This window comes from Ictidomys tridecemlineatus, chromosome 5 (assembly GCF_052094955.1).
Source record: "Ictidomys tridecemlineatus isolate mIctTri1 chromosome 5, mIctTri1.hap1, whole genome shotgun sequence".
NCBI lineage: Eukaryota > Metazoa > Chordata > Mammalia > Rodentia > Sciuridae > Ictidomys > Ictidomys tridecemlineatus.
In genome coordinates this window covers 164329020-164343258 of record NC_135481.1, presented here as the reverse complement: position 1 = coordinate 164343258, position 14239 = coordinate 164329020, and the positions used below count along the sequence as shown (strand labels likewise).

General features: G+C 34.2%; 1 long non-coding RNA gene across 3 annotated transcripts in view; it reads left to right on the top strand.

Moving 5' to 3' along the window:
* Positions 1–14239, top strand: part of LOC144378052 (uncharacterized) — a 105002-nt gene that overhangs the window by 53152 nt on the left and 37611 nt on the right. For all 3 annotated transcript variants that reach the window (XR_013439549.1, XR_013439547.1, XR_013439548.1), the window contains one exon: positions 63–128. This is a non-coding gene — a long non-coding RNA (uncharacterized LOC144378052). The remainder of the gene's footprint in view (positions 1–62; positions 129–14239) is intronic.

Here is a 14239-nt window from a genome sequence, read left to right as displayed (position 1 = left end):
ATACAGAATGTGTTGAACTCAGTCTCTGGAAAATAATGGGTTAATCTTTCTATATTTTACAGCTCTCGAGATCAGAAACCTGAAATCGAGATGTTTATAGGGCTATGCTCCCTCCAGAGGCTCCAGAGGTGAGTACTTTTCTTGACTTTTCTGGTGGTCATTGGTTTCTTGACTTGAATTCTCAACTCTCCCCATATTTACCCCCATTGGACATTGGTTTCAGCATTTTCTCCTCTTCTGTGAGTCTTCTTCTGGTTGTTTCTATCTCAGACACCTCCTGGTTTCACCCATGATAACCTTCCCCTTTCAAAATCCTTAACGTAAACACATCTTCTGCCGAGTACTGTATTTCACCACATAATTGTTGGAGATTTTATGCCAATATTTTTTTTTTTTGCAAAAATGTGGGATGCGGACCATTATGTAAACTTTTTAAAAGAAATTTGCCAGAATTATTAAAAATAATTTTTTTTACTAAACTGTCTTTGGTGCAAGATTAGGACACATGAAATACTTGTGTAAAAATAAATAAATAGAATAAAGGTGTTGTGAAAAAATTCTTTAAAAAAATTAAATAATCCAAGTTGACACACATTATTTATTCATGACAGGTTAGCAAACATTTTCCAGTCTGCAAAATAAAGCCAAACATTAGTTATTATTGATTTGTGCATTATAGTCAAGATTTTATACTTGAGAAAATTTACTAGAGTGTTGCCAAGTATGGACTTAAAAAGTTTAATCTTTGAAGAATCTGCTCCATTTTGGTTTAGTTTCATTATCTGATGCATGGTTCTGGGCACCACTCATGTAGGATATGTTTACCCTTTGGTGCTGCAGTGGTCCAAACAAACCATGAAAGTTGGCTTTCAGAAATATGCCAACAATGCAGTGCACCCAGAATTCTTGGCAAGCTACTTGCTATGCAGAACATAAACACACATCCATATGTCACTGGCGAATATATTGCTGCTATTTACCTTATAAGCAATGGGACAACAAATCTGCTAAGATTACCCATTTAAAACTTAAAAGTTTTAAATTTTTGGACTGAAAAAACAGGGTGCCACTCTTACATGATGGTGACAATTATATGGTGAAATACTGTAAGGTAGAAATGGCTCTTTTGCCATATGATGCAATATGCAAAGGTTTTATAGATTAGGATGTGGACATAACCTGTGGGGGGCCATCATTCAACTCACTTCAAGGATTTTTTTTAAGATACATATGAGGTTTTTTTAAAGATGGACACAACATCTTTATTTATTTTATTTATTTATTTTGTATGCGGTGCTGAGTATCAAACCCAGTGCCTTGCATGTGCGAAGCAAGTTCTCTAAGGCTAAACTATAACCCCAGGCCCCACTGCAAAGATTTTAAAGAAAAGTTTGGAAGACTATGTATTTCTCTAAAATCCAAAATTTGTGTATTTGGCTCTTGCTTGAGAATTTGGAGAGATCTGAACTGCTCCTATAATGAACTCCTGGATGGGAACATTGAGATTTTAGATGGTGCTGTGCTTGTTTTGTTGCTGTGAAATTGTCTCTAGGTTCTGCTTCTCTTCCATTATCTTCAAACTTCAGAAGGTCCTTGTTAAAAAGTAATGGCCTTTCTACAGACTTTTTGTTTGTTTGTTTTTGTACTATGGATTTGAACCCAAGGGCACTTTACCACTGAACTGCATCCCAGACCTTTTTATTTTGAGATAGGGTCTTGCTACATAAATGAGGTTCTCACTAAGTTATTGAGGCTTGTCTCAAACTTGCTATCCCCCTGCCTTTAGGAGGAAACTTTATGGAATGAAATAGACCAAACTATGCTGTATAGATTATGAATATATCACATAAAATTCTACCTTTAGATATATCTATAAAGCTCTAGGTAAAAAAATATAATACATAAAATAATATAATAAATAGAAGGAAGATAAGTAGAGTAGATGAAATGGAATAGGGAGAGGGAGAAGGAGAGAGAACGAGAAAGTACATGGGCCTGAAAGGGAGCAAATTATATTTCATGCCTATATAATTATGTCAAAATGAACCCCACTATTATAACTATAAGAGCCTTTTTTTAAGTTGTAGCTTGGCTACGGTGTATTCTGAGGAATCAGAATAAGGTCAGTGCCCATATGTCTCAGACTTCTAGGGGTGGTCTTACCCAACAGAGACACTGATATTGGAATATAGAATAATCTATGATGAACACTGAGAAAACTGCTAGAGGAAAAGTGAGGAGAGTGGGGTGCAGGACATGAAGTTTTTGAGTGTCCATGATGTAGTGCCGCAGAAATTTCTGAAAAGTAGCTGAGGGCATTTTGAGGTGGGAGTGGGGAGCAATTACTTGCCAACTAATACTCAACAATTGGCTGGATTCAGGCCATGGTAGTTTCCATGACTGGCCTCCCTCATAGGCCATTGAGGCAGGGTTCATAAAGCAGCATTAAAAATAATCACTGTTTTGGGGGAGAGGTGATGATTTCCTATGCAAAGGAAATTTTTACCTTTGGTTCACTTCCACTAAACTATGTTAAAAATATCAGAGTATCAATACTATTGCCAGAGAATGGAGGTTTGTGATTTGAAATAATATAGTTTAATTTTTCATTTAGTTGTGTGATTTTATGTGGCACTTGAACAACTGCACACATTCTAATTTCTTCGCAGGAATAAAAAAAAACACTATAATTTCACAATCAAGAGCAGAAGGCTGGGAGAACATGAGCAAATCATGCTGGCCATTAATCCAGACCCACTGTAGGGATGTCAAATATAAAAAAAAAAATGAATAGTAATGCTACCAGGAAATTGAAGTGGAAAGAAGCCAAAATCCTTTTGTAAAATTTAAGAAAGATGAAAAGGCAATTTGAATACCGAGTTGACCCTAGTGAATAATTTGGCAAGACATAATGGCTTCTTCTAGGCACAGAGTCTATAGGCAGGTTAAATACAACAAGCAAGAAATGGGCAGGGAGTAGATGTAATTCATGAGGCAATGGGGTTCTTTATTCAAATAATGCCATGATGCTATTTTTCAGGTTTATGTGTCATAATGGAAGAAACAGGAATGCAAGTTGGCGATAGGATATGTCAATATTTTCCATCTTCAAAATGTCACCAGCAGTTAGGGAAATCACAGTTTCAGCCACAGCTCTCATGGACACAATTCATTTTGTTGACAGAGGGGGAAAGAATTTGAAAATGTATTGCATGTTATAAATCAATGTTGCTGAGTTAACCCAATAGTGTAAGAATCCTAAAATAAATACTTACATTAAATAATGTCCAAATCAATCTGTGTCATGGTATGTAAAAGGCCAGGGAATGTTATTTATATTTGAAGAAGACAGTAACAGGGAGGTACATTGCATGTTCTAGGTATTGAGAACTATCCTTCCACTCTTTTCTTGGTAGGGTTTCATACAAACATTATTTCCTACCCTAGGTGACAGTTATTCAGAATAACAAGGGAAGAGTTGGATAAAGAGATAGTGTTTATAAATCAACTATGTGTCAGGCATGTGTTAAAGTACTCTTGGGTCTGATAGTTAATTTACTCATCATAATATTAGTAATTAGGGGAATTGCTGCATGTTTTTATAGAATAGATAAGGAGAGTTGGGATGTACACTAATGGTAGAATGCTTACCTACCTTGTACAAGTCCCTTGGTTCAATCTATAGTACTATTAAGAAAAATAAAAAGAGAAGAAGAAGAAAGATTAAACACTTGAACAAAGTAAGACAACTAATAAATATATAATTATGATTATAACATGAGTCTTTGTGACATTATTGATCCTTTTAATAGCATGGTATTATCTCTAATTCAATATATGCTCACTGCTTAGATAAGTAAAATTATGATTTACTATGTAATTTCTTAAATGTATTTGTTGAGTGCTTGCTTACAAACCCCTCATCATGGTAGATATGTGAGGACATCATTCCTTGAAAATGTTATCATATGTATAAATATGTATATATACTCATAATTTTAGAATTAAGTATATGACCAACTACAGTAAAATAGATTACATTGGATAAAGCTCAGACAAAATAGAAATGCAAAAACAAAAAAGAGGATGATTTTGTATATTACTATTACTAGTAATATACAAGTAATAGTAATATACAAAACAGCATAGAAAACATAATTGTTTAATATAGTTAATTATTAATAATCATTCTATGTTATTTATTTTATTTATGGATTGTGCAATCATAAAAATACTTTTGCTGACAAGACTGTATATTCCTCACTATTTTTGTAAACCTTTACCTAACACTTGTAATAGGATAATTTTAAACTTTTAACCTCAATTCGATATATAATTTTATTTATGAAAACATTTTTCAAATATTTTCAAAATGTTTCATATACTAAGAAAAGTGAGCATATGATATGAATTATAAGTGAACTATCACAAAGTGAACCTGTCTGTGTCAAAGGGAAGAAGAGATTCAATTCTATAGGATACTCTGTGAACCTGCCAGTCACTATCCTCAGTCTTCCCCATAGGGAATATCTTCCAATCCTGCTTTCAACCTTTACATGAAGGGGCTGATAGAGTATGTTCTCAGTTGTGACTAGTTTCTTCTGTTCAACTTCAAGTTTATCAGATCTATCCAGGTTAAAACAAGTAATGATAGTTCATTTCTTTTCTTTGCTAGGCAATGCTTATGTACATGGATATAACTCAAATTGTTTATATGTCTTAATACTGATCAGTGTTTGACTTGTTTTAGATTTGAGGGTATTATGCATAATGCTGGTGTAACCATTTTCATATGAGCATTTTGGTGTATGTTACTGTTTAATAAATGTCTAGGAGTATAATTTCTAGGTCACATGGGTTAAATATATGCTTAATTTTATGAGAAACTCCCAGTTTCCAAAGTGGGTGTACTATTCTTTTTTTTGTTTGTTTTTACTTCTATTTATTGTTTACAGGCCCATCAATTGCATTGCTCCATCTATCTATTCTTTAAACAATTAGGCTCTGCCTTACTGATATTTTCTCTTGATTAGAGATAGTATTATAGGTCTTCATAGCCAGAAGGGATCCAGCTGCTCTCTATATATCTACAACATTGGATATTGTCACATGGATGATTTTAGGTAACTCCAAGAGTATATAAATCTCAATATGGTTTTAATTTGTATTTCCACAATGAGTAATAAGTTTATGCACTTTTCATATGTTTAATGGTCCTCTGGGTAGGTTTTTACAAAATAAACAAACAAAGATTTTGCCCAGTTTTTTCCATTGGATTGTTTGATTTTTCTTACTGGTTTAAAAAAAATGTTTGTACCCTATAAAGGAAAGTTCTTTATTGATAAAAGTTTTGCAAGCATCTTTCTTTATCTACTCTCTTGCTTGCTTTTTTATCTTCTTGTATATTTTGATGACAAAAAGGTCTAACTTTAATTTATTCATCTTTTTTTTTAATTGGCAATTGGGGTTGAACCAAGAACCTGGTGCGTGTTCTCTACCGCTGAGCTATACTGCCCATCAATACATCTATTTCTTCATGGTTAGTGTTTCTTGATTAAGAAATTATTTCCTACCCCAGTTTTATGAATGCATTCTCCCTCATTATGTTCTAGAAGTTTTATTGTTTTACCATTTATATTTTCTTTTACGATCATGATCACTCTTGAATTGATTTTCTGTAAATGATTGTAGGGGAAAATGTATGGTTTTCCTTATGTTTATTTAATTGACCCAATACCAGTAATTGAAAAGGACATTCTTCATCCTCTATTCTACAGTGTCAATGTTGTCATAAATCAAGTATTTGTCAGGCATGGATCTGCTTTTGAATCCCAAATTGTCCCATTGGTCTATTTATCTATTCTTCAAACAATCTCTCTGCCTTACTGATATTTTCTCTTGATAAGAAGTAGTATAAGACCTCACATCCAAAAGGCTGTTCTTTCAGATTATCTTGTTCATTCTTGTTCCTAACCCCTTGCCCCGTTTTCATATATCAGGTTTTAATTCCCCCAAAAAATATCTGATAGTTTTAATGAAATTTTATTTGAACTTTAGATTAATTTGAGAAGTATTAATTTCTGAGATATGTTAAATTTTTCAATATAAGAAAATAGCATCTCTCACAGTATTCTTCTATATTGCCTAGGCTGACCTTGAACTTTTGGCTCAACTGATGCTCCTGACTCTATCTTCCATGTAGTTGAGAATATAGGTATCCACCTATTATAAACACTGTCTTTTTTTCCGTTTCCTTCTTCTTTTTATTTTTTTTTTCTATATGGTACTAGGGATCAAACTCAGTCTCAGTGGTGTTTAACACTGAGCTATATCCCCAAACTTTTTTATTTTTTAAGACAAGGTCTTGCTAAGTTGCCGAGGGTCTCTTTAAGTTGGTGAGACTGGCCTTGAACTTGTGATCCTGCCTCAGTCTCCTGAGTTGATGGGATTACAGGCATGTGTTAGCATGCCTGGCTATATCCTTTTTATAAATTGTTCAAATGGCAATGTTTATGAAGGATTTTGCAAAAATACCTACACTTCTTGATAGCAATAGCAAAAGAAATAGCAAAAGAAAGTATATGTTGAAATAATAAAATCTTAAATACACCAAGGATGTAAATGATATTTACAAAGTATTGATCTTATGATCTCCATCATAAAAGGAAAACTAATCTAGCAGGAATTATTCAGGATCTTCAATGTTTAGGTGACAGATATAAATTAAAAATCATTTCCTAATTGTTTCTTGATAGAATATAGAATGAAAATGATGCCGTAAATTGATATATTGTTCAGTAACCTTGTTATAACCTCTTAGGAATACGAACAGGTTATTTGTAGATTATAGTGGATTTTCTATGCACACAATCATTCCATCTACAAGTAATGACTGTTTTATTTCTTCTTTCTTATTATTTCACCTGTGTAAAAACTTCTTTCCTACTGAACTGACTAGGTCTCCAGTACAGTGATGATTAGAAGTTGTGATAGCATGTATCTTTCCCTAATATCCCAGGAAAAGCTTGTTCAGACACTCTTAGATTAAAATGCTCCTTTCTGTTCCTAACCCCCTATAGTTTTTATTGTGAATATTGAGTTTTGTCAGAGGCTTTCTCAGCATCCTCTGAGATACTTTTTCTTTTCTTTTTTCCCTATTGTAAATTATATGCTTCAGCTTTGAAGATGAGCCACCCACGCATTCTTGGGACAGTCCTCACTTTGTCATGATCTATCTTTATTCTAATAATATATTCTAATTATATAATTATTCTAGTTATATATTACCAGGTTTTATTGTTATTTTGTTTATATTTGTGTTCATGTTCATGGGAGAACTTGGGCTATACTTTTTCTTTCTTTATTGTCCTTATTGGGTTTTAGTGTCAAGGCTATTCTGGTGGGGAAGAAAAAAAAAGTGAAATGAGTTTCTTCTTTTTTTTTTTCACTATTATCTGGCCATAATTTACATAAGGTTGAATTACTTCTCCCTTGGATATTTGGTAGAAATCACAAATCAAGCAACTTGGAGTAAGAAGTTTTCTTTGTGGAAATGCTCTTTCATATTAAACTTTTTTATTTTTTAGTTATTACACTTAAACATATATTAGGGTTTGTTTTGACATAAACATGCATGGAATATAATTTGCTCCAATTCAGTCCCCAATAATTCCCCTTTCCTTCTACTTTTCCACCCTGTTTCCTTTCTTCTACTCTACTGACCTTCTATTTATTTTTTAATTTTAGGATTAGTGCATTATGGATGAAAAGGTGAAATTCATTGTGGTTCATTAATATATGTAGATAGGATAGTTTGGTCAGATTCTTTCCACCATTCCTACCTTTTAATAAGAGCCACTAAATATGTCTCTTTTTTTTGGTAGCAGATTTGGTCAGAGTTTTATAATATTCTCCTGTTATTTTTTATTTATAATGGTGTCCCAGTTTTCCTTCTGTACATGAGTGCTTTGTACCTCTTTCATTGTTTCTGAATCTGTCTTGCCAGAGGCTCAGTGATTTCGTTAGTCTTTCTAAAAATAGCAACTCTTGGCTTTGCCAATCCCCTCTATATTATATTTATTTTACATTTCCTTAATTTCTTATCCAATTATTATTATTTCCATCCTTCACATTTAATTTGCTATTCTTTTCTAACTTTTTGAGATGATGTTTAGATAGTCAATTTTCAGTTTTTCTTCTCTTCTGCGTATATATATATTGGTATAAACTCCCCTTTAGTCATAGATTGAACTATGCTCCCTAAATTTCAATTTCAGAGAACTTTCTGTTTCTCAGTTAGCCATGGATAAATTAGAAATTTATTATTTAATTTCCACACACATGATATTTTCCTTTTTCTTGTTGTTATTGATTTCTAGCTGAATTCCATTCTGACCATAAAACACACTATACGTGATTTCAATTCCATGAAATTTGTTTAGATGTGGCAAGCATGAGATCCACTTTGGTAAATGTTTCTTGTGCATTCAAAAGTGGTATTATTGAAAGTGATAAAGGATACAGAATACCTACCAATTGGGTCAAATTAATTCATCATATTTAATTTTCCTTAGTAATGTTTTATCTGGTTATTTTATAATATATTGAGATATCTGCATTAAATCTCCTTCTATGAGTGATATTGATATATTTTCCCTCTTTCTTCTGTCATGTAGTACATTATATATTTGAAACCCAGTAATTGGATACCAGGTTATATGCAAATCTTTACAAAGTTATATGGGTATCATGAGGTTTTGACTTTCTCCAAAGAAAATAATCCATAAATTAGTGAGATCAGAAACATATTATATTATAATATCTTATATTATAATAACTATTTACAACTAACTGGGGAAACCAAAGTCAGTCTGCCTGAATCTGTAATCTTCCACTTTTCCCTCTTGAATTAAATAAATGTGAGCTACTGCTAACATCTGACTAAGAGCAGACTCTAGCTTTAATCAGTATTTTAATTTTGGATTTAGTATTTAGAATTCCAAATTTTCCTGTTTAACTTTTTTTTTAATTGTTTGTGTAAGTCAGTTTTCTTTGTATCAATATAACTTAATATCTGAGAAAAACAACTGAAAGGAGGAAATACTTATTTTGGCTTACAGTCTCAGAGGTTCAAGTCCATGGTTGGCTCCACTGTTTCTGGTGGAAGAATGTGACAGAGCAAAATTGCTTACCTCATTGTGGCTTGGAAGCATAGGAACAAGAAGGGGTCAGGAATCAGATATAATATCCAAGGACAGAGCCCCAAGGACCCACTCCCTTCAACTGCGTCCCACCTCCTACAGTTGCCATCATCTCCTAATAATCCATTCAAAATACGAATGCATCACTGGATTAATCCACTGAGGAACTTAGCATCCCAAGAGCCCCACTTAATACTGAATATTGCTGCATTGGGGACCAAGCTTTTGACATAGGAGCCTTAGGTGACATTCTAGATCTAAACCACAACATCATCAAACAAAGAACCTTTCTCACTCTAACTCTGATGTTTGTGTTAAGGTCTTTTAAACTTATTTTATTTTATCTACTTATTTTTGGTTACAAGGGATTGAATCCAGGGATCTTAACCACTAAACAGGAAAGGTAGCAGAATAAAACAGTTACTAATATGGCATTATGTAAAAATGTGGATGTGTAACCGATGTGATTCTGCAATCTGTAATTGGGGTAAAAATGGGAGTTCATAACCCACTTGAATCTAATGTATGAAATATGATATGTCAAGAGCTTTTTAATGTTTTGAACAACCAATAAAAAAAGAGTGCAAAAAAAACCTTATTTTATTTTATCTACTTATTTTTGGTTACAAGGGATTGAATCCAGGGATCTTAACCACTAAACTACTTCCCTAGCCCTTATTATACTTTATTTAGGGACAGGGTCTTGCTAAATTATTTAGGGCCTCACTAAGTTGCTGGGGCTGGCTTTGAACTTGCAATCCTCCTGCCTCAGCTTCCGTAGCTACTAGGATTACAGGCTTGAATCACCATGCCTGGCTAAACTCATTTTAATATAATTATAGCAGACAACTTTCAGTTAAAATTTGCCTCATGTTGGAGCTAGGGCTGTAGCTCAGCAGCAGAGTGCCTGCCTAGCACATGAGAGACACTGGGTTCTATCCTCAGCACCACATAAACATAAAACAAATAAAATAAAGACATACTGTCCATCTACAACAACAAGAAATTTTTAAAAAATTACCTCATATGTTTTTCCCAATATTGTCACATATTATTAGTTACATAAAAGAAGAACAATTACCGATAGGCATGGAAAAATAATAAAATCCTGATGCAGAAAATGCACCCTATCTTCCATCAAAAATAATCTAAGAACTGGAAAACTACTGAGATCTGAGGACTCTTCCCTCCCAGGGCTCCTATTTCCTCATTTCTGCTATGTTTTACAAAACAGTACTCTATCTCCACAGTTCTTACCCTGTTTAGAGTATAGGAGACCTGAATAAGCCAACTCAAAATACGCTTCTTGAGCATAAAGCTTGTCAAATGACAGCAAGAAGTAGATGCAGGGAAGCTCTCTGCCCTCCACCTGTGTGCCTCAAAGCAGGACATAAATTTCGGAAGGCAAAAGATATCCCATCTCCTCCTACCAGGGAGGACAAGGTTAACCACTGAAGGTAATTTCAAATCCTATGAGATGGCACCAAAGGAATCTATCTAAGCAAACTTTACTCTCTTTACTATTACGGATCTCTATCTGCCATTTATTAGCCTTCCTACCAGTTATCACCCCTAGAGACTCAAAGTCATTTTCCTTTGTCTGTTACTCTCAGAAATTATTGTTCTTTGTTGAAGATGCTTTATAAGTTGACATCCAAAAGTATCTCTCTGAGAACTATTCATTCACTTGGTATCTCTCATGGAAATGTGAGATATGCATCTTTTAAAAATATATATATATTTTTAAAATTATATAGTATATATAATTACAGGCATGGAAAAATAATAAATGTATATATATATATATATATGTGTGTGTGTATATATATATATATATATATATATATATATATATATATATACAGTTGTAAGTGGACACAATACCTTTATTTTATTTATTTATTTGTATGTAGTGCTGAGGATTGAATCAGGTCTTCACACATGCTAGGCAAGCACTCTACTGCTGAACACCAATCCCTACCCAAGATATGCATCTTAACACTTTTTTAAAATTTTTATCTTGTTAATCTCCTCATTTGATACAGTGTGTCCATTTCCACTATGAATTTATAAGTAAGGGTTGAAAAAATTATTATTTTTTCTTTCCAAGAAGATGCTAACATTAGTTGCATAGGGAAGTTTTAAATGTGCCTTTTTCCTTATGAAGGCTCAATAATTTTACTCTATGAGATAAACTGACAGATTAAAAGAAAAAAGTGACAAATGTATTACTGCACATTAACATTAGAGCCACATATAGAGTGTGAGATTCAAATGAATATCTGAACCTCATGGACAACCAAACAAAGAGATAGGGGCTTGGCTTGTAGGGGGAAGGAAAGGGGTAACAGGCTATAGAAAGTTAGAATAGGAGGTGCACAGTGAGCAGGGACTTTCTTCTTATGCAGATAGTCCCCCAGGTATAGCCACCAGTAATACTGTCTGGTTCCCAGTCTCTTATTCTGTTAAAAGATTCTTCCTAAGCAGAAAGAAGAGTTGGAGATGGAAAGAAGACATTTCCTGGGTGTTTACTTCACTAATGTAGATTTCCTTTACATATGAAAATTTCTCTTACAAAAGGGCAGCCTTCCAGAGCCATTCCTGTATCTGCAGAGGTCTGCAGTTTCTCTGAATAACCAACTCTAAATATTCCAAAGAAGCATACTGAGGTAGGGTAATTTACCCTCCCACAGCTTCACTGTCCATCTCTCATCAGCAGGTTCTGGCTTTTCATTTCCTCTTTTTATTATCCTCTGGGTTGACTTACCTTATCTTATTTAAGCTAGGGTTAAATATTAGCTTTCTGGCCAAGTGATGGCACCAGTTTGCAGTTCAAGATGTGAACGGGGGTGTGTAGGATCTGGTCCAATGAAGAGTAGAAAATCAGTCCTGAAGCAGACAATAAAAGAGCCCTGCCAATTGCTGGTGATAATTGGATCTTCAACTCTTCTTTGCAAATGGGTATAAGAGAAGGCTAAACCCTGTTCATAACCTCAAAATGGCTTTTCATTAAAACGTTTGTTGACATTTATAAATTAGGAAATAGTGCAAACAAATCCCAAACTCCAACACCTCTTGAAAATTCAGAAATCTTGACAGCAGTAGACATTCACAGTAGAGTGACATTCCAATGCAGAAAAGATGGCTGTGTTACTAAAGCTGGCCTCCCCCTCCTCCTTCCACTGGGGCTGAGATCTACACATGGCCAGGGGGCCCAGGCTTTTTTTTTTTTCTTTTTTTTTTTAATACTAAGCTGACCTGAATGTTTTTGAGTCTGACATCCTTGAAAAAATTCTGAAGTAAACTCTTGTAAGGGAAAGCATCTTAATTATCTGTAAATCATAGCATGCTGCAGAATGTTTGGACCACTTTTGTAACCAAATTGATGCCAGCAAAATAGTTAAATTAAACCTTTAAAATGCTATCAGTAGAATCGTACCTCTTGATTGTTAGTAACAAGGTGGATTTGTTTTAATTAATATCTGAAATCTGCAGGTACCACAAACATGTCAATTTCTCCAATAATTTCTTCTTAAACTTTTGAAAAAAAAATAATTAGAGGTGCTAACAAGGCAAACTCACTATGATCAGACATGCCTTTCTTGTGGTTGTTGAAGGAAGATAATTAGCAGGAAATGGCCAACAGAGGAGGAGCAGAAAGAACAAGTCTGGAGAAACAGTCTCTCTTACAGAAAACCAAAGAGCTTGAGATCTTAGAGAACTGATTTCATTACAAATCCTAATAATTGCCAGAAAGTTTCCTGGGATAAGCATGTGAATCCAGGTCACACATATAAAGAAGACATGCTTTCTTTAATAAAATTGGAAGAACAGAACACCCGATATAATAGTATAGGTAGGGACGTTTCATTCTGCCGTAGCAGAATGAAAAACATCTCACAATTTAAGACTTAAAAAAAAAATGTCTTTAAATACATTAGTTAATGCAGAAACTTCTGAAAACTGCTGGTATTTTCCCAGGCACAAATATCCATAGATTGAAGTTTCACTTTCATTCTCTTTGTGCAACAAACCTGAGAGCAAATGCTCCTTAGGATCAGTGTGACCTCAGAAGAGTCTGGAACACCATGAGTCTGGGAAGGACTAACAGGATTTATATGTACTGATAGGAAAGGGCCACTCAGCACCTGGTGATAACACCACATTCAATCAAGAAAAATTAAATTCTAACAGGATTAAAGGAGTGAGCAGCTAATACATAGGAGCATGGTTTCCCTCAAGCCGACATGCACACTGAAAGCCTATCTTCTATGGGAATAACTGCTAAGCACATGACACAATGCATTAAGGAAGGAGGCAGCTTAAAATATGCGCAGAATATCTAGCTTTTCATTCTGCTACGGCAGCACAGGTTAGGTCTGAAACCCCTCCAATTTATTGCCCTGTTTTCTAACAGTGAATGCAAAAACATGCATCAATGTAACTCTGGGGATCTAACCTAAATAAGCTAAAACTATATATCAAGTTTGTGATGTGACTGTCACACATGTACAAAACAAAACAAAACAAAACAAAACAAAAAAAACAATGAAGTCAATGTACCCAAATACAAAAGATGGAAATCATGAATTCATTGCAATATCTCAAAATGGCTTTTTAGTATTTTGTTACAGTGCCTCAGAAATCTAGCTGTTCCTAAGCATGCATCTGTATTTCTTAATGTGCAATTTTTCTAAAATTCAATGGAGATACCCACAGCTTATGCAAATCAAGGATCAACAATTCCCTAATAGCAGTTACAAGGGATCTGTCTTATTCCCCAAATTGCTTTATATCCCTTTGAAGAAATCCGCCATTCCTTTATGGGTAATGTCACTTTTTCTGGTTGCTTCTGTCACAAATGTGATGTAAGACAAAGGACTCTGCTCTTGTGGGTTGCTTCTTTCTCCTTGTTAAAATTGATTCTAGGCAATTAGAAGTTCCAGCTCTTCAAAAAGCAAGCGAAGATTGGTGAGGTGCCCAGGCTAAAGGGCAAGCCTGTCCTTCACAGAGGTCCTGCCTGAGCTGAAACTAGCTTT